General features: G+C 40.4%; 1 long non-coding RNA gene across 2 annotated transcripts; it reads left to right on the top strand.

The window, feature by feature from the left end:
* Window positions 1-277: 277 nt before the first annotated feature.
* On the top strand, window positions 278-9,333 carry LOC110359632 (uncharacterized). 2 transcript variants are annotated; one of them, XR_010472360.1, is made up of 2 exons: window positions 278-415; window positions 4,932-9,333. It is a non-coding gene; the product is annotated as an uncharacterized LOC110359632 (long non-coding RNA). The 2 variants fall into 2 exon arrangements; XR_010472361.1 differs by lacking the exon at window positions 4,932-9,333 and adding an exon at window positions 2,041-2,391 and having other exon boundaries at window positions 280-415.
* Window positions 9,334-20,588: the final 11,255 nt, after the last annotated feature.

The following is a 20,588-nucleotide window of genomic DNA, read 5'->3' as shown; positions in this document are numbered from 1 at the left end:
CCCGGAGCCCCTCTCTCACACGGCGCAGAGAGGGCGGGAACGGCGGCGCTCCCCGCCCCGCGGCTCCTTCCCCTCCTCCGCCATCAGCCGCCCCCCTCACGACTCGGCTGGCGGGTGCGTGTACCCACCGCGGCCGCCCGGCCCCGCCGGCCCGGCCCTCCCGCTGGCCGCTGCGCCCCACGCCGCTCCTCCGGCCGCTGCCCCCTCAGGGCCGCCAGCAGCTCTGGGAGGCGGCCGCGCAGCCGTCCTCCGCCCCCGACGGCCGCTCCCTCCCTCCCTCTCTCCTCTCTCTCCCTCCCTCGCGCCCCCGAGGCGGCGGGGAAGCTGCTGACACAGGCCCGGCTCGGCCCGGCCCCGCCTGCTCCCTCAGCGCCTCAGCCCCTTCCCGCCCTCAGCGCCCGGCCGGAGCTTCAAGGTAACTTGAGAGAATTGGTTCTCCTGCGGGTAAACCACTGTTTACAGCAACCTGGTCTTGGTTTCAAAGGCTTTTTTTTTTTTTTTTTTTTTTTCGGGGATGCTCTTACTTCTGGCTGCTCCCAGCCCTTGGTGCTTAAGCCGGCAGTCTTGGTGCTGTGTGATAGGAGTGGCGTGTCCTTTTGTGCTGTCACCCATCCCTGAGGTGATGGTGACGCCTGGAGGGAGGCCATCCATGAGCAGACGTTTCATTTCCCATCGTCATCCAAACCGTTTCTAAATTGGGGGAGAAAAAAAAAGAAGAAGAAGAAAAAAGTGTACAGCAAACTTAGAAAAACAAAAGCCTGAATGGCAAAGTTTTCAAATATGGCCAGTTGTTTTTAGCCTGTCAGATAGATTGTGGTGAGGTAAAGGTCTACTTGGCTAGGTGAAAAGTTGTTTTTAAAATAAGGGGGCTCTTTCCACCCATTGCCCAATTGCCTCGTGGGGCTGGAGCGTCTCTGGTTTCTGCACCAGCTCAGCGGAGACAGACTGTGAAAGGAAATAGTAGTTTGAGTTGGAAAGAATATTGTCACCACAGATGTGGCCCCAAATTCAGGCTGCGGGAAAATGAAATTTTCAGGGTAATAGTCTAGAAGGATCATTTCTATTTAAAAAACAAACAAACCAATACATTTTTGTGGAAACAATTGCTTTAGAACAAATAAAAAATGTTTGGCTGTAACTGTTTCATAACTAAATACCAATTCCTTTGTACTAACTAGTGTACTAAGGATCCAACTTGAAAGTGAGTCTGTCGTAAGTAGTAGTGTCAGTGACTTTGTGTAAGTCATAACAAAAATGAATAGTAGAACTAATTAACATTTTAAGAGGCTACAGTAATCTGAGATGTTGTTACTTCTGCAATTTAAATATTATTTTCTTGTAATACAAGTTCCTTAAGTTGATAACTATCTGAATACATTGGTATCCACATTTCCAAGAAGAAAGGAGCTTGTTTTGGTCTCTGTACATTTGTATGTTCCACGGCAAGGGCTCACCTCCTCTTTCTACAGGTTAGTGCCTTACAGAAATAAGAAATTTTTTAAGGAATGTTGATGATCTGTGGCAGATTTTATCCTAAAACTCTGTTTCCATGCCTCAGGTCACTTTCTAGTTGCTATCACCCATGTTACTATATATTCTGTCATTTTTACTGTATTTTAAGAAAAAACTCTTTGTAGGAGTATGGTTTTTTTGCAAACATACATTATTAATTCCAGTAAACCGAATGAGTAAAACAGAATGAGTTAAAAGCCAGCCTACGTAACAAGGCAATATTGTCTTCATTTACTAGAATATGCTGCTGAATATAGAAGTCTCCTCCCCAGAAAGTCACCTGTATTAAAAGACTGCAAATTTGATGTCATTTGCTCTAAACAGGATTTAGTTCCTCGTTCTTCATTCTGCTAATGAGCATCTGTTCGGGACAGCATTTTCCTTAGTCTTGTAAATGTACGTGAATGCCTTAACAACAGTCTCACTGGGCTATTTTTTTTTTTTAATTAAACATCTTCAACAAGGAAACTTGGAGCTTAGGATCAATGAAAATATAATTTCCATCTTCATCTACTGTGCATTTTACAGGAATGCAAATACATGGGAAACATTGCCATAACTTCAAGAACTTCTTATATCACTGACTAAAAGAAAGACATCACACATTGTGCACAAAGACTGACGCCTGGGACTGTCTCCACTGTAGAAGAATGAAATGGCTTTTGTCAGTGTGGTACTTCTGCCATTTGTCATGGATGCAACATACATTTTACAGAAAAGACTGACATGCCAGTACTTAAGTTAATGGATTCCCAAGTGTGACTTTTTCCTTAGCTGTTCAGAGCAGGTTTCTATGCTAAACAGACTTAGAAACTTTAATTTTTTCTCTGCAGAGAATGTCTGGCAAATAAATAAACCAAAGTTACTGCACCATCAAAATCTTGCATCATTTACTCATAGCTTTTGCTTAGTGTAGTGCAATTTTATTTAGAGGAAAAAAAAAGCCAAATCATGTTATCTGCTGTTCTTGTTGAAACTTCCTTAAAAAGCAAGAGTGCCTCTATCTTTGTCTGAGCTGGGGGATTCAAGAGCACCTCTAAGCTCCTGGTTTGGGGTGTGTGTCTGGCCACACTTTGACTGCATATTAGGACAAAACTTGCACATAAACTAGAGGTTTCCCTTAGTCTCATGCCTGTGGGTAACTGAGGAGTCAAAAATTGTGTGGCGTGCTGCAGTGTACATTTAAATATCAGTTTAGAAGAAGACCATATCTAACTATTCACACTTTGCAACTAAGGAAAACCATTAAAAAAGCTCAAACCAAACCAAAACACCCCCCCCCCAAAAAAAAAAAAACAAACACCAAAAAACAAAAAACAAATCCAAACAACCCTGCAAGCAAACAAACAAAATAACAAACACCAAAACGACAACAACCCAACAATTCACATACAAGTTCTTGGCCCACAAAGCACCTTCTTTTTAAGTTATACTGTATTAGGGTATTAAATGTTGTCCTTGTATTATCTCAAAGATCCTAAGGAAATGACATGAGTTGCTCAGAAAGAAGCAGCAAAGAGCAATAGCTGCCACAAAGATTAAATCTCTGAGAAAGATTAAGACTTAGTAGAGTGACTGTCTGGGATTTTCAAAAGCGACAATTAATTTTGGGTGTCTCCCAGTTTTGATGCCCAAACGGGGATCTTATTTTCAAAAAGTACGTAATAAGTGGTGTCTGAAGTTTGGCATCTTGATTTGCAAATGTCTTTAGAAATATTAGCCATTTTATGTTCTTTGGCTAAAGGACAATGAAGGGACAGGGAGAACACTGCCCACAAACATTCGATGGGGCTAAGTGCCAGTGAGAGGAAGTATTTTTGGTCCCCATCTGCAATGAAATCCATCTGGTAGGGTAATGCCAGTGAGGTTTCAAGCATACTTTCTGGCCCTATATGGGTACAGTTGCAGAAAAGAGGCCTGGAACATATCTAGAAGTATACTTACATATGTACCACATAAGGAAAAAAAAATAGAGGTTTTACTAGGAAGAATTTTTCTTACACTAAGACTCACGGCTTTTAAGGATAATCTTCAAGAAAATCTAATTTACAGAAGCTAATTAGCTTTAGATACTTGAAACCAGACTGGCTGAAATAGTAGTAAATATACAGTAGAGAACAATCTTGCCCAGACAGTAACTACTTGTACAAACAGGTCCTTTCTGCATTCAACTTTGGAATCTATCTTAATGAAGGTTTTGTTTGGGAGTATTACAGTCAAGAGTTAAATCAGAGCAGCGGAAGAGACACATTAAAATGTACAGTGAGAGCAGGAGAAAAGGAGTTGTTTTTATTTGAGATTTGAAATGAGATGAAGGGTCACAGAGGCTGAGAAATACACAAAGGCTGTCCCAGACTACAGCCTGTTTTGAAGAAACGTCTCTCGCATCAACAGTAGCGAGATTGTGTGCAAAGACAGAGCAAAGTCTAGACAAGTTGGAGGGGGAAGGAGAGAGGGACTTTTTTCCAAAATTGTACTGTTTCTATAATTCCATAATTGATGACTCTCAGCTGACCAAATTTTAAAAGCCAGGCAGACAATTTAGATTCTGAATATTCCTTTGTTGTAGCTCCCTCACATCTAAAAGCATTGTGTTTATCTTCAACGAATTCGTTGCCCTACTGCTGCAACACAACTGAGCATCATCCTGTGTGCAAGGGCTAGGATGACTTTTGTTCTACACAGTAAGAGCTTCCAATTTCCCTTAAACAGAGAAGGCTCTGACTTGTACAAATTACAGCTTTGGATTTTGCAATGACCTTCAGTACTCACATGTCAACAAGAAAGCCTGCTTATCTATTGGCAAATTCTGTAGTTTGGGGGTCATCCTCATTCTGTTTTTAATATCATGCAATGGAATTTGCACAATGACAGTTTCAGTAAATGAATGTCTGCAGGCAAACAATCTAATACATAGATCCAGCATTTACAGCTCAAGCAATATTCTGTCACACTTTCAAACAGAGCTGCTGAAATTCCGGGGGCTATTCACATGAATTTCTCTGCTGAATCAAATCTAACTTTTTTAAGATTATAGAAATGACTGGAAACTATTTTTTTTTAATACTAATCCTTAAGGATTGCAGAGTTTTGCTATTTTTAAATAGCGAATATGTGCGCATTCAGCTGCATGATATTAAACCTAACCAGAAGGAATGGAAACTGAATATATTAATTGTAGTATTTTTCATCAGAAGGTAGCAAAAATGGTGAAATACAAACCAAGTTAACATAACCCAACTTTTTTCCTGAATTTTTTTTACCACTGATTCTTTTTGTTGACATCTAAGAAATTTTTTTTTGCAGTTTCTGTCATTGATAACATTCACTGTGAGACACTGGTTATAGCAACAGTGTAAGAAACTCTCTGGTCCTGGAAATTGTGCTTAGTATTTTCTTTATGGTTTTTATATTCCCAGTGCCATCTTTTCAAGATCAAAACCTGGATCACTGCATTTTCTGGTAGCAGCAAAGCCTAAACAGAAAGAGATGGCTGATGTTACAGGTGATGAAATATCTCAGTAAGGATTAAAATATCCATGGATGAAGAGATAATGACAAGAGACACTGATGCAAACATGCCTGTCAAATCATTAAATGCTTTGAAACAACCAGCAAAAAAAGGCTGAAGAGAGATTCCAGGCGGAGTGAGAAAATCACAGAACTAAAAAAGTAGAATCCCTGTAAAAACTACTGGAAGAACTATCAAAGATTCGAAAGAAAACAAAAACAAGAAAATACATCTAATGCCTTAGAAATATTGTACTGTCTTTAATGATGCCAAAATTTATTTCCGTACTCACCAAAATCTCTTCTGTCTGTCTGTAAATCTCTTAAGGGTATAGTTATCCACCAGATTAAATCCACAGTCATTACATTGAAATATGTGGAATTACTCTAGCTTTAGACTGATGTTTTGGGGACAATTATCGTTTCTTCTAGTTATTCTATAAACTACCACCATTTACAGTTCTACTCAGATTTGTTACAAAAAGCTGTGAATTTGGCCAAAAAGCCACTTTGTTCCTAAGAAATGCCTCTCTATTGTTAATGTCAGGATAAGGATTATTTGAATGTACCTTTTAAAGTAGTACAGAACTGAGCTTTTAAAAAGCTATGTGCTGGGATGTCTGATTATAGTTTTTTACCTAATCAAACAAAAGTGATTTTGTCAAACTAAAGGGACTGAGTTCTATCCCAGAAGTTACAACCTTGCCACAGTGTTATGCCCACTGAAGTAGGTTACTTTTAATTTTATTTGGATCACTCTACATGCTGGTGCATTTGTGCAGGCATTTTTTCAGCACTTTCCCTGGATTTCTTAATTGCTTACTATCACCCAACAGTTTTGCTCTCATAGATTTTAAATTGGATGTCTTTTAAAAAGACTGTCTTCCTTTTGAAGAAGAGAACTCCTCATGCAGGGTAAGTGGCAGCTCTCTGTTCTGGTAAATTGTATCTTCACCAATACATATGCCAGCCACACTAGCAGACTTGTGTTGAACATTGCATGTGAACATCTATAGAGGTTTCACATTTACTTTGGTGATTAAAATAATTGTATTTTTTTACCTCAAACATTTGTGGGCACTTCTTTCCTACTTCTACTTAGCTTTGTCACATTGCTTCTCTTAACTTTTTACTGATTTGTTAACTGGAAATTATTTTTAAGGATGAAGTAGCTGGAGCAGTATGTTGGACAATCTCTTTTTTATGTTGCTGTTGTACTATATTTTTCCACAACTGGAAATCTTAACAGAATTTATAACAGTCATTAGCCCCAAAAAGAAAATTCTTTAGTATCCTCTGGCCATAAACTACTTTTAGAACAAGCAGAGACGGAAAAGAGTTTGCAATGGAAACACACCCTTGGAAAAGTTTCTCGCTTCTAAAAGCCAGATCATTGTTTAATCCCTGTAAAGGGAGCACTTGGCAATTTGGGTCAAGTGTTAATGAAGTGCTTCATTTTCATTTCTGGCTTTATAATCCCAATTATACATTTTCATGTGTCATTCTATGCCTGGTAATATTTTAACATCTGTAAATCCTGCCTCTTGAAGCTTTCAAACCAAGTCGCTATACTGATATACTAAACCTCACAACATAGATGGTAAGGTAATATTCCCATTTCTAAGAAGGAAAAAACTGAAGCATGACGTGACATACTCAGGGTTACACAGGCAACTAGGTGCAAAATACTGGAAGTTTTGACTTCCAGTCCCACACTCTTCCTACAGAACAGCTGGTAGTCCAGAAGGAATCAGTCTTTGGAAGGTTTTCTTATGGCTACACATAGCAATGGTTATGCATCTATTTTCACTTCAATACCTTTCATAATATGTCCTGTACTATTCTGAATTTAAAACAAGCCCTTTTCTCCCTGCAACTGCAGAGATTGTTAGGTAGAAGACTATCTTATTTAAATTTCAAAGGGCTTCTTTGTAGAATACATCCTTATGGTGGAGCCACTAGTTTAAGCTTTTAAATAAAATCTTTACTCAGCATGTTAAGAAATTATAGGGCATTGCACACAAGGAGCATTTCAGGCTACATTTGCAACAGAATTTAGTATGTACAAGCAGAGTCAGAGTGTAAGAATGTTCTGATCTTTTGAGTAACTTCCATTGTTCTGAGGTTGCAAGCCTTTGGCTTGACACTACTTCAACTAATTTACCTGTACCACCTAAAAATCAAAGAAACTGTCTCTCATTCTCTTTGGCACTCTGTATTTTTAAGAACCCAAGCATAAAATGTACCATGTATACTTATCACATGACTAATTACAATCCAACTACTTTGCACTCACAGAATGCATCTCACTATGCTAATTACAATCAGTCATCATGCCATGCAACTATGGGTGGATCCATTAATAAGAGAAACAGCAATACAGAGTGGGCCAATGCAACAGCACATGGTGGTACCTTCCGTTTTGTAGCACCGTTAAATTTGCAAGCACTTCATACATCCTCTTTCCCCAGTGAATCACGGCAGTCCATGGCATGATATCATCAGTGAAAAGAGACGGAGACTGTACACCAGCAAAACTACCTCGGGTACTTGCATCGCCCACCTGAGATAGCACATACAGCCTGAGCAAGTAAGGAGAATTCAGGCCTTAGCAGCTCCTTCTCCCCCTTTCCTCCGCACACAGAGACTGCCAATGGAAAGCAAGAGCTGCTAGGGCTGGATACATAGTTAATGAACTGGATACACATCACCAAAGTCAGAGTGCTCAGCTGGAATTTGGGTTGCTGGGCCTGAGCTGGTTGTGTACTGGAGGCCTATGGAGGCAAATGTGCTGGGGAGAGCTGCATATAAAGCCTGGGACAGGAGAGCAGAGCTGTGTCACTTGGGGACCGAGCATGGGTTGGTGCGATAGGCTGAGGAGTGTGTCAGGGAGCTGTCAGATTCTTATAGGGCAAGGAGGCTCAAGGCCCAGTGCTTGACTGCGGCATTTGCAGCAGCTCTGGAGGCAGGCATATACATGATAGTCATGATGGGAGAGTCTACTATAATAATACAAGTGTCTGGCATGTGGCTGGACAGCACAATCTGTGCTATGGCATTTGAACGATGACAAAACAGAGCCACCGGTGCAAAGAATAAGCTCATTCTAAACCAACAGCCCTCAAATAAGCTTTATAAAGTGTTTAATTCTCATTTAAGCAGAAAGCATGTAATTTTTCTGTTTCTTGTGCAAGGATTTAGTTGTGTTGTCTACATCTCTGTGTAATTTATCTCATTGCATGGAAATAGAAAAAAAAAAGTGCCCCAGGGAGGGCACACTTATCATGAATGCAAAATATGCCAGAGGGATGTATTCAACTCATACAGCATGCCATGACAGCAAATCGTAACCATATTACCAGTTAAAGCTGGAGAAAAAAAATTATAAAGGTCATAATTAATGGAGTGTTCTTATTATTTGAATTGTACCATTGCACAAGTACAATAGCAGTTCCCTGACTGGGAAACTGCCATTACTTACTGTGGTGGATGTACTTGACTTGCCTTCCAGCCAGAGCAGCAGCAGTTTGGTCCAAACTCCAGAGGAGGAGAGGGCCTGAGCCATATCCAGGCCAAGAACTCTTTCCAGGAGACCCACAAGGAAGCAGAATGGCACACTGAACGCCGGTGGCTTGTGGGGGCAGGGAGTCTCATGCATACTTTTCCTACTGTATGCAATTTGACTACGAGTCAACCACTTCATGACAGCCTGAATGAGCCTACTTCGAGTTCTCCCTGCTAAATAAGTGAGCTGTATGGCAATGGTTTTACTACTCACAGGTCAGTAGATGAGCCCAATTTAAGTTTAATATTAACCATTTAGCTTAAGTAGATGCACACTAAATGTAATTAATTATTTAGAGACATAAGGTTGTATGATTTAAATAAACTCTTTGCTTCAAGTTACTTAGTCAGCTGAATTTGCTAAAATTTTAAGCTGTAAAGTTCTGCTCATATTTACCAAAAGCAACTACAAATGACATTGAACACTTTCAAGACAAGGCCTATTTTGCACTTCGCTGAGAAGAAAGGATTTACTCAGACAAAACAGTACCTGCAAGGTTCTGGACAGTAAACAATGTCTACAGCTGAACAAAACAAAGGCCCATGTGGAATCAGAGAAAAAGATCCAATGAGAAGCAAGAAGACCCCATGTCAGATATTGCTATTGGACTGAATTGTCGTATGAATGGTCTGTGAAGATATGAAAGTCTATGGTTTCCTATGCTCGGGTTGGACCTCAGCACAGGTACCCAGCTTGAGCCAGCCGTCCTGCTATTCTACTCCATTAAATTTTTTTTTTCCTAAGAATTTTGTCTTCTGAAAGTCTGCTCTGCATATGGTTATCAGACCTCACCTGAAAGTTTGCCTCTGGAGCTTTAAACATAGACTCCAGAGCAAACGGTTATCAGAGAGGGAATATCTGAAAGTTTGCTTTCACGAACGAGTACAAGGCCTACCCTTAAATTTTGCCTTTGGAGCTTAAAAATACAGACTCCGAAGCGAATGGTTATCAGAGAGAGAAGAATCCTGAAAGTTTGCACTGTGACAAATACAGGCTTCACCTGAAAGTTTGTTTCGAGAACTCCAAGGCACAGACTCCAGAGAACGGTTGTCAGGGAGGGAAGATGCCTGAAAGTTTGCTTCGTGAATGGGTATGGGCACCTGGAGAGAAGGTTGGCAGCGGTTAGCTTGGCGTATTTCCCCCATGCAGTAAATAATAGAGTGAACCTGCCACCAAACTCTTTTAAGTCACACTTCTCTTTAAGAAATCTAAACATTGTTCTGCAGTAAGCAGCACCCTTAACACTTACACAGAAAAATATTGGCATATGTTTTTCCAAAACATGCTTTCTGACCATCATGTACCAAAACTCCATAGAGAAGTACCTTGAGAACTTCAGGAACAGCAGACTATTTCTAGTCTTGGGAATGGAGCAGTAGTGGATTTTCTTCTTACTGAATTTTGTGTCTGGTTACGGAAAAGATGACCCTCCTCCGTCTATAGACTTGCACAGAGATAACCCATTTCTGTAACAACTCTTGGTTTTCCTGACTACCTGTATTTGGTTTTTCTACAACTGGATGCTCTCCTTTTTCCTTCATGTCTGCCCAGCTGTGAACTTTTCATTTAAGTGTTCAGAGATTGTTCTTCCTCAGTAGGGACACTCTTCGCCCTTTCTCCAGGCCATCAGTAGTGAATGGTCATCTAGAGATCCAGCACCAGGTATTTTGGAGATCCAGAGTTCTGTACCCATGTGGCAGACAGCAGTTGTCCAGTAACAAATGGTCTGCAGTCAGTAAAAGCCAGGTGTGAGCTGTCATGACTTTGATGGCTCTCCGTCCCAGGCTGAATGGTCACATCCTTCAGTGTAATAGGACTATATTTAGCCTGGGATGAACTGCAAAAATTGAAGAACCCTGATCTAGACATACCTGTAATTCTGTATTTTCCTGGCAATCTAGAAAATGTTAGTACTTTAAGGGCTTGAAGGAGTCATAATTTTAAAACTCATTTGAGTTTCCTGACTTGGAAGCCTCATAAACAGAAGCAGAAGCTGGCCAGCTTGCATGCAACCCTTAGGAAGAAAAAGGAAGAAAAAACAAGGTAAAAGAAAATCCACAGGTTGTCCAGCACCCTGTATTAATCTCTTGTACTGAAAAAAAAAAATAATGAACAGAATGCACCTAAATGCAGTGTGACCAAGTCTGCTGCTAACTTATCTGGTTTGTGTGACAGATAAATTAAGGTTAAGATAAGGGACTTTGGCATTTACTGTTGGATCAGATGCTGGCCCAAACTGGTGTATGTGTTTGGGGAGAAGTCTCTTTTTCTATTACAGGAAGCTATTTGGCGTCAATTATTTCCTTTACAAGTTTTAAATAGAACCATTGTCTCCAAGGCTTATCAGACAGAGACTTAAACAAGCAAACTCAACCATATGTTATACACATGCAGGAAACAATTTAATCAGAATTAACTCATCATTGCTAGATAGCTGTAGGAATACCTTAGATATGAAATCACCAGAGGGAAATAACCACATTTTTTAGCCTGTGTGAGACTGGAAGTGAAAGTGTAAATTATGGAAAATTAGTTTATCTGGAGAACACTGAATATTTGAAGAACTTATCTTTTCACAGTTTCTGGGGAAATAATATTAGTAATTTAAAAAATAGTCTTAAGATCTGTATTTGCTGCTGGTGTGGCTGCTTTATACCAATAGGAACACCATATTTTATGTAAGTAAGCCTGACAGGTTCTTTTATGTGAGAGACATACTTTTATTTTTTTGATTCAGTGCTGCCATCATTACATCATTTTCTTTTTCCTAAAGAGCAGCAGACATGCTCAATATTAATACGAATCAACTATCTTATTTTTGACAGTAGACTAGTCTGTGTCAGCAGTGCTCAGGACATCTACCTCACGAGTGGAACAAAGTGGGGAATTGAAGCTACATGAGCTTGCAGGTTTCTGAAGTATTTAGCTGGAGAAGTCATCCCTCTGATTTGTGACTTCTCTGCATGTAAATTGTCAGCTTATTTTTTAAGTGGTCTCATCAGTAGTGTGTGTAAATAAACAAACATGAGCCTGTGGATGGCTCATATTTGTTCAAAACAAGTATAGTTTGGTTATTGAGTCTTCAGAATTATTCAGGCAGACTGACTGCATAACCAAGTCAGATGCTGTGGTTGCGCTTCCATAAGTAGACACCATGGAAGACAGCCAAATTTGGGGGCTAAAAGCAGATGTACCTTGCAATTAACAGAAAACAAGGTTTTCTTGCTTGTTGGGCCCTAAATTGCAAGTATCACTATGCATAAAATGGTACTCAGAAGAAAAGTACTTACAAAAAGAAAACAAGGGAGGACCAGAACAGTTGTCTTAAGTAATCTGAAAAAGTGAAGATCTGAGGAATTCCTTCCAAAATTCCACTGTGGGAGTATTTTTTTTTCTTTTCAAGTCCATTGTAATTAAGAGTTGTCCTTGAATTTCTTGGGCAGACATATTACAAAAACACCTGTAGGGAGGTCTTCATAACTTCAAAAATACCATATACATGAGTCATCAACAAATCAGCAGTCATTAGAGTTGTACACATTACATTCCTCTGGACCCACTCCAGTCCAGAGCAGGGACTTGCTATCATGTCACTGCACCTGCAGTCTTCTTCCCTGGTGCAAATTCACTTCCCTGGAGGTGACTGACTCACAATTGATGTCCCATGTGCAGTGACAATGTGATCTGCTTTTGGAACTTAAAAAAACCAAACTTCTCCCTTGCAGTAGCACATGGTAGTTCCCTGTCTTGCTGGTCTGATGCTATCCTGCACTTAGACTCTCTCCTGACAGTCCTACATACACACCCCTCTCTTGGAGCTTTTCTAAGAATTTCCAGATTCAGGAAGTTAAGAATTCTGTGGCACAACCATACTCTTGCTCCAGAAGTGAGGGTGAGATGACTTCATTCTTGCTTGCCTCCTTAGCCATTTCTGTGTCCAACTAAACCTTGCTGTTCACATGGTTGTAATTCTGTATGGACTTGTTCAACCCATTGACTGGAAACATCCTGTATGTTTCCACCCACTGTGTCATCTCTTTCCATCTCTTTTGTGTCCTGCTCTAGGTGGGAGTTACTTTCAGCAATGGTGCAGCATCCACTTTATTTTATACTTGGAAAATCTCATTTTAAAACAGTTTCTGTTTGCTTTAAGTGCATTAGTTTATTTCAATGCCAGTGTCATTCTTCTGTCTTCCTAACTATATACTTCCAATGTTCAAATATGATGTGAAATGTAGGAAGTATAACAAGTATTATTCTGTTTTAGAAAATGGAATACAATGTGGTTTCTCTCTGAAGGGAGATGTTGCAAGTAAGATAATTTACTGATATTACTGTAAATACACTGAAGTCAATGGATCTGCACTGGCTAGACATCAGGAAAGACATTTTTTGTACACTGAGGGTGGTGAGACAGTGGCCCAGGTTGCCCAGAGAGGTGGTGGATGCCGTGTCCCAGGAGACATCCCAGGCCAGGCTGGATGGGGCTCTGATCAACCTGATCTGGGTGAAGATGTCCCTGCTCGTTGCAGGGGGTTGGACTAGATGAGCTTTGAAGGTCCTTACAACCCAAACTAGTCTGTGATTCTATGATTAACTACACCTGCAAAAGCCAAGAGTAAAGTCCTTGTTACCATTAGTCATGTAATTATTACCCATGAAGGGGTCCAGAAGGTACTTTTTATGATACTGCTGAAGTGCTTTCTGTTACAGAATACTAGCAAAGCAATAATCCCAAAGCAGGTGTTTTAGTGTACTCCCCACCTGTAACTGGCTTAACACTATAGATACTCATTTCCATCTCAGGAATGCACTTTATTGCAAACCACAGACGCTTTAAGTCAAGTGACTTAAATTTTCAAGAAAACAAATCTGAAACTCAGCTGATTTAATGTTATCTTGGCAATGCTGCAGAACTAAAATGTATTCCGTGCACAGGGGACTGCAGTCTGATGCACATCTGTTCTGCTCTGCAAAGACCAAGCAGCTCCCTTTCCACCCCTGACATCTTTTCTTTCACAGTCTTTCACCTTAGTTTTTTTAATTGCTATTTTAAGTCCTGCTCAGTTGAAGAACAGTAATTTTCTTTCCCAGCCTTAGGACCTGCCTGCCTTAGCCTTTTAAGTTTGAACTACCTGTCTGGGTAGGTCAGAGCCATGTGAGTTAGTTAGCAGAGGCCTCCCACGGGCAAACCAAAGACCAGTTCTTAGCCTGTGTGACAATAAACATTCCAGTTCACATAACTGAACCTCAGGGAAAACATCATGTGCCAACTGAAGCAAAACCTATGAGTGGAATTATTTGACATCAAAGGGCTCAAAAAACAAACCAGCAGCTGCTCTCAGAACAGCAAGCAGGAACAGAGAAGTCCTCCTGGCATGGAGAGGAACGGTGGTGAGTCCAATGCTTCTCTGCAGTGCCAAACCAGCATGCCTGTGTTCACGCAGTGGGCCGATGTGCTGACCATCCCCAGCTCTCTGGTCTTCCCAAACCGATGTGCACACGTGTGTGTGTGTGTGTGTGTGTTTGTGTGTGTGTGTGTGTGTGTGTTTCAGGGGTAACTTACACAGGGTTACAAATGCACACGTGACATTGAACAGACTTCTGACCAGGGCCAAAGGTGAAGTTCTGATTCAGTATTATTTACGACCATTTGCCTACAGGAAGATTGTTTCCAATTGGCAGGTGTTGCTTTGTTCTATTGTACTCATTTAACTGGGTATTTCCTAAGAGAGCGATGACTGTGAGCAGCGTGGCTGTCAGGCGTTCATTCTTCAGTTCAAAACGCTGGACGCAGTGTCAGCAACTGAATTACTTACAGGATCACAGCTGTTGTAAGCGACTGCTCAGCAGTCCACTAGTGTATCAGTTCATTAGTGTTAGTTATTCACGTAGCTTGGCTGAAACAATTGTCCCACATTCTTAACAACCTGCTTTATTTTCTTTCAACATAAAATCTTCTAAAAACATCCATCACATTCTCACATAAAGACTTGAGTAATTGCAAAACAAAAAAAAAATCACTACGGTAGATTAATTTGTTACTACTACTGAGACAACTGTACTCTTCAGTAGTTAAAAGAACAAAAGGAAGAGAACATGAAATAACCTCTGCATTGCAGTGACCTGGAGGCAAGTCTGTGGCCATATTTCAGTGTTGTAACAAAAAAAAGACAAGCTATTTTGCCAAAATGTTTCCAGGGCTATTTCCCCAAAACACCACACTAATTTAAAGCAACTGCTGCCCATCTAAAATGTAATTTACTTCCCTAACTAGCCTTTGAAAACATTAAGCATTATGATATGACTAACATGCACATAGTAGGTAATTCGTACCTGAAGAAACATCTGATAGAAACTCACTGCCTGAAACGTGACTTACTAGATTTTCTTTTACAAAAAAAAATAGCTAAGGAAATATTTTCCATTTAGCTTGGTGAATTAATTGCAACTTCAGTTAGTTGCCATTGCAGTAAGTTGTTATTGCTCTGAATGCTTTCCCATTTAATGCTCTTCTGTGAAGAAAAAATGCTCTTGTGTGCACTTGCTATATTATGTAGCTGTTCCCTGTATATTAACTGTACATCACCTACAGCAGGGGTGTCAAACTCATTTTCATCGGGGGCCATGTCAGCCTTACAGTTGCCTTCAAAGGGCTGATTGTAATGTCAGATCAATGGAAATACTAATTCCATTCATGCGCTTCACCATGAGTGCAAATTCATTAGCTCCTGTGCTGGTTTGACTGAAAATAAGTTAGCTTTCTTCTTGCAGTTAGAAATCTTTATTTTTCATACCTAGCATGCTCATTATTTGGACTTATTTTGAGAACAAGAGATAACACCCCAGCACAGGGCTAATGATTTTAATTGCTCTGGTCTGAGAGGCAAGGACATTCTGAGGGCACTGCCCTCTGCATCAAGATGGGCGGAGCAGAGCTTGACTGACATCCACATTGATCAATAAGAGTATTCCATCCCATTGGTGTCATGCACCATTTTTAAGGAGTCAATCTCTTCCGCTTTGGCTCTCTGGCTTCTTGGGCCCATTCTCTTGCGCGTGGTGGTTTTTTTAGTCTTCTCTTTGTTTTTTTTTTTCGCAGGAGTCTTTGGTGCAGGACGTTTAGTCCGGCTTTAGCTGTTTTGCAGAGGCCACTGGGCCTTTCTGCCCTTTTCCTCTGCTGGCGACCGGGTGCTGCTTGCTAGGACTGACTACTCAGTAGTGGACAGAGTTTGTAAGGAATTGCCTTGAGTATCTTTTATTTCTATTTTATGTATATATTTACTAGTAGTGTATTAGTATTTTGTTATTTTATTAAACTGTGTTTATCTCAATCCAAGTTTCTCCCTTCCCTTTTGATTCTCTCTCCTGTTGGGGGAGTGGGGAAGAGGTTGAGTGAGCAGCTATTGTAGTTGTACTGCTAGCTGGGGTTAAACCATGACAGGTCCTACAGCATGATTGCAATGTTGATGCAGTAACATTTTTTAATTTACTTGTAATACACTTCTTACAGGCAATGTAGCAGGAGTTTGGATGTAATCATAATTTTAAGAGGCTTCCCTGACACGATTAAATGAGAGATGTGATAATTACTGAATGCTATTGTCTCTAAGAGAGCTCATTTCCTGAGCTGATGGAGTAGCCTCTAATAAAGCTAGCATTTAAAAACAGAAGATATAAACTGTATCACTTGGCAAGATTCAAGTTTTCTAAAATGTTTCAATGTTTGCTCTGTGGGGGCACATCAAGTTTAATTGTGTAGATCTAAAGGAAAGTTTAGCCTGAATCAGTATTACTCACAGTGGTCATATGTGATTTCTTTCTACTTCAGTGACTCTTGACTGTTTCCACTGCTAAATGAATTGTTATAGGCAGAAGGATTAATTAATATTATGATAAGGTTAATCTCTCTCTAGTTTGGTGGTATGAGAAATAGCATACATTGTTCCTAGGTAACAAGGCACATATTGCTTCTACCTTACACACCACACTGGACATAATACTCCTCACTCTCCCAAGTCAGTAACACAGGGAACACTGAGTCAACAACAGATTCCGGTACCATGGCAATATATATATATTTTTCTTTTTTTTTTAGGAGGCAGTTACCATTACTGATGTGTAATTACTTAATTACTTTTTTCTCCAGTTTCACCACCTGCCTTTCTTTTTTTTAATCTATACTACCTCAGTAAGTATAGGTGGAGTGGCTGGGGAGAGCCCATATACCATCAGGGCAGAGTCCAAGGAAGAGGAGACCTCAGAGAACAGGAAACAGAGACTGACAACACCTTCCCATTTGGAATTGCTTGTGTTAAATACAGTAGTTTAACCAGAAAAAGGTTCTGCTCAGAAGCTAGTGTGCTAAGTCTTGCTCTTAAAGTTAACAGAAAATGAAGGAAGGCATATTTAAGGTATGGTCCAAAGAAGTGTTAAAGTGGACAAAAACAGGAGAGAGGAAAACCAAACCAAACCCAACAAAACAAAACAAAGAAACCCAAACAAAGCATCCCCCCACTCCCAAAAAGAAAGAAACAAACAAACAAAAAAACACACACACACACACACCCCCAACAAACAAACAAACAAACAAAACACCAAATGAACACACTACCCAAAAACTAGAGCAGAGATTTCTGGAGAAAAGAACAAGGCAATTTCCCAGCATGATAGTTTTGTCCATTTGTACTGCTGTCTGATGGTTGAGCTATCTGAAGGGAAGAGAAATCTGCTTATGTAGCACATCTGCTTGAGCATATCTTCGTGTGCTGTGTTGGAAGAAGTTTTCACTGTGTAATTTCAACTTGGACACAGACCAGACAGTTGGAAATTTATAAAAGGTAATTGTCTAAACTCTTTGTGGCCTTTTACTTCAGGACTCCAAACAGTTTTGAAGAGATTGATGGTGTCCAAATCTACCCATACCTCTGACTGGTTTAACACCACAGTCATTTGCACTACAGGGAGCGATTTACACACATTTACACACAAAAGTTATTGGAAAACAAAGAAAAATTAATTAAAACTTACTGAAAATGTAGGATTATGCTTTGTCCAAGGAGTGCTCCAGACCACCAAGTACATGATGAACTGTCCAGGGTCAGCCTGGCTGGAGAAGAAATGCAACAAATGGATGATTTAGAGGCTGGAGGGTGCGCTCAGTTCTGCTCTTGCTGGAACCCTCACCACACTTTTGCCCTTAGGTGGCACTCTCTGTCTGCACCGTGCATCTGCCTTGCTCTAGAGAGCAGCTCTGCAATACGACATTCAGAGGAGAAACGGGAGCGCAACATTCGACTGAGATAAGGGATCTTATCTGACACCAAGTAGAATGTGGAATAACCGTGGTTGCCTTCCTCCATCGGTTTTAAAAAAAACAAAACAGCAAAACAAAAAACCACAAAACTCTTTTCACTGCACACTTCTGGTTTTTGCTTTTTGTTTGTCTTCTCACCCCCCCCCCCCCAGATAAAGAATGTTCCAGTGAAATGATTGCAATGCAATGGAAATCTGGTGTGGAATCACAGTCTGCCTGGATTTGCTGTCCCTCTGGATTCGGCATTACACAACAACAACAGTGATTTTTTTGCAGTACATGTGAGTGTTTATGTTTGTCTCTGTGCTAATTGCTTAAAAATCCAATGCTAAAACTGATGGACAGCTTGATTACCCCATCAGTTTGCTCATGCTAGTAATTATGGTCAAAAAGGGAAATTAAAACTTCCTTCATGTATTTCAGAAATCACATGTCACTGTTGGCAATTATTTTAGCAATACATGCTGTAATTTTATTGCCATGTCCACTGTCTTCTGCTTGTGACAAAGCAGAGTCAGAAAACTAAAATTGATGAGTACAGTTGTGCTGAAACCTGGCCAGCGTTCTCCCACTGACCCCCCCCTGTAGCCAGGAGCACAGTGTTGTATTGCTGTGTTGTTCAAGGAGCTGTTACTTTTCTCCTTTCTGGTGAAACAAAGAGGAAAGGACTACACACTGCCAAAACCAAGTGCTGCCATTTAGGCAAGAGAATCATGATAATTCTCCAACTAACTGACATTACAGAAAGACACAAACTAAAAATCTCAGGACTCCTGCTCTGGGAACACAGCTATGCATTCACGTCTGTTGAATGGCATGAGGCTTTTGAAGAACAATTTGGACAATGTTCTGGCTGCTTCAAACTCTGAAATTCAGTGGTATTTAGTCCTGATGTTTGATTCCTAGACTATTTCTCAAAATGTTCATTGATTTTAAAACCAGAGCTTCATCCTTCAGTCCACTCAGTTATAACCTGGGCCCTAGAGTACAGCCTGTTTTACTGAAGAGAGCTTTTGTGCATACTCTGAATATATCTGTGTACAAACCCTGTTAATTCTGGATTGAGGTTGATGTTAAGAATCTCAGTTCCCACCTGAATGCCTTTCACAAATCTTCCCTTGAAAGGCAGATTGCTTCCTGGGAAACAGATTTGGGTGGGTGCATTTAACAGCACCCTGTGGTGACATACCTCTAGAACTTTTACTTTTGCTATTAAAGTACTTAGGGTAATTATTTATATTAAAAAAAAAAAAAAAAAGTGACCATTTATTCTATCTATGATTTGGCATTCTAATGAGAATGCTTAAAACAAATGCTTTCCCATCTAAGATGGCAGAACTGAACTGAAAAGCTAAGACTACTCCAAGAGCAGGAAATATCTCCTAGAGAATACTGAAGACTAATCTGGTAAAGCGTTAGCATAAACATGTCTTCCGAGACAAAAAATTCCAGGGTTAATCTTTCTGAACATTTGTTGATGACAAATAGACTTAAAGACGTTTTCATAGTATCTGCCATCAATTTCTTAATCACTATCACAACTTAATCTAGTAACATCAGACAAGTCTTTACCTAGCTAAGGTTAACAGCAAGAAGGAGACATTTTATGGCTTTTTACCTCATCAACATGTTAAACATTAATTCTTCTGGAAAATTGAAGGGGTATATTGTTGCAGTGGTTACTTTGTAATTTCGGCTTCCTGAGTCTGTAAGAATAAAAAATAATTCTCTGATGTTAGATGTGAAGTAGAGATTGGAAGAATTTCACACATTGCAAATTCAGACTAGGGAAACGTTAAAATCCCTCATTGTTAGTTCCAGGCTTATGATGCTAGAAAGGCTAAAATCTTCCAGATAACAACAGTCAGCTGCTCCCCGTAATGGGACTGACTTAATAAAAGCCCCAGTCTATCCATTAAGTAGAAATATTCAGAGAGAACTCTATTTTCTTCAGCACCCTAATTATTATTCCACATGTAAGTGCTCCTGGAATGTGGACAGAACATCATCCAGAAACATCAAGGGACAGACAACAGTTACTCCTTCCTAGCAGTCAGTTTCAAAATAAGACAAATACATTAGGAAATCAGTATTAATTTAGCAAGCTGAGCTTCCTCCCTGGCTCCTCACACTCTGCTGATAATCATGTTTTCTCGGAAGCACAGCAGATTCACAACTCAGGCTCCCAGCTATGCAATTAGCAGAAGGTTTGGGAGAGCATGTTGAAAAGCAAGATAATCTTGGTCTTTATCTGCATGTACTTCGAGAGTCCCAGCCACAGAGGAGTGAATGGAGTCGGCAGAACTGCTGCTTTCCGAGCACCAGCACACACACAGATCCAAAACCAGCCTCCAGCAGAGGCTTCCACAGGAGAAGGGAAACTTCGCCTCTGCCATCAAACTAGAAAGTGAGCCCTACATACAGGTCACAACAGCCATACATACTGCGAGGTGACTGTGACCTTGTCCCAGCGTGTTTAGAAGAACCACAGAACCCCACGCGACCATAGCAAACGTTCATTCTTTGGAGCATCAAGGTTGTTCACTGACCTTCATCCCGTTCGTTTGCCCCAGGCGCAGAGGGAAGTTTGTAGAAGTGCTTCATCTCCTTTCTTCAGCTCTGCTTCAACACATGACAATTCCATTGATCCACTACAGCTCCTCACTGTGGAACACATTCTCCCCC

Source organism: Columba livia, chromosome 4 (genome assembly GCF_036013475.1).
Source record: "Columba livia isolate bColLiv1 breed racing homer chromosome 4, bColLiv1.pat.W.v2, whole genome shotgun sequence".
Taxonomy (NCBI): Eukaryota; Metazoa; Chordata; class Aves; order Columbiformes; family Columbidae; genus Columba; species Columba livia.
Note: the sequence above shows the minus strand (reverse complement) of the source record. Positions and strands in the feature narration are given on the sequence as shown.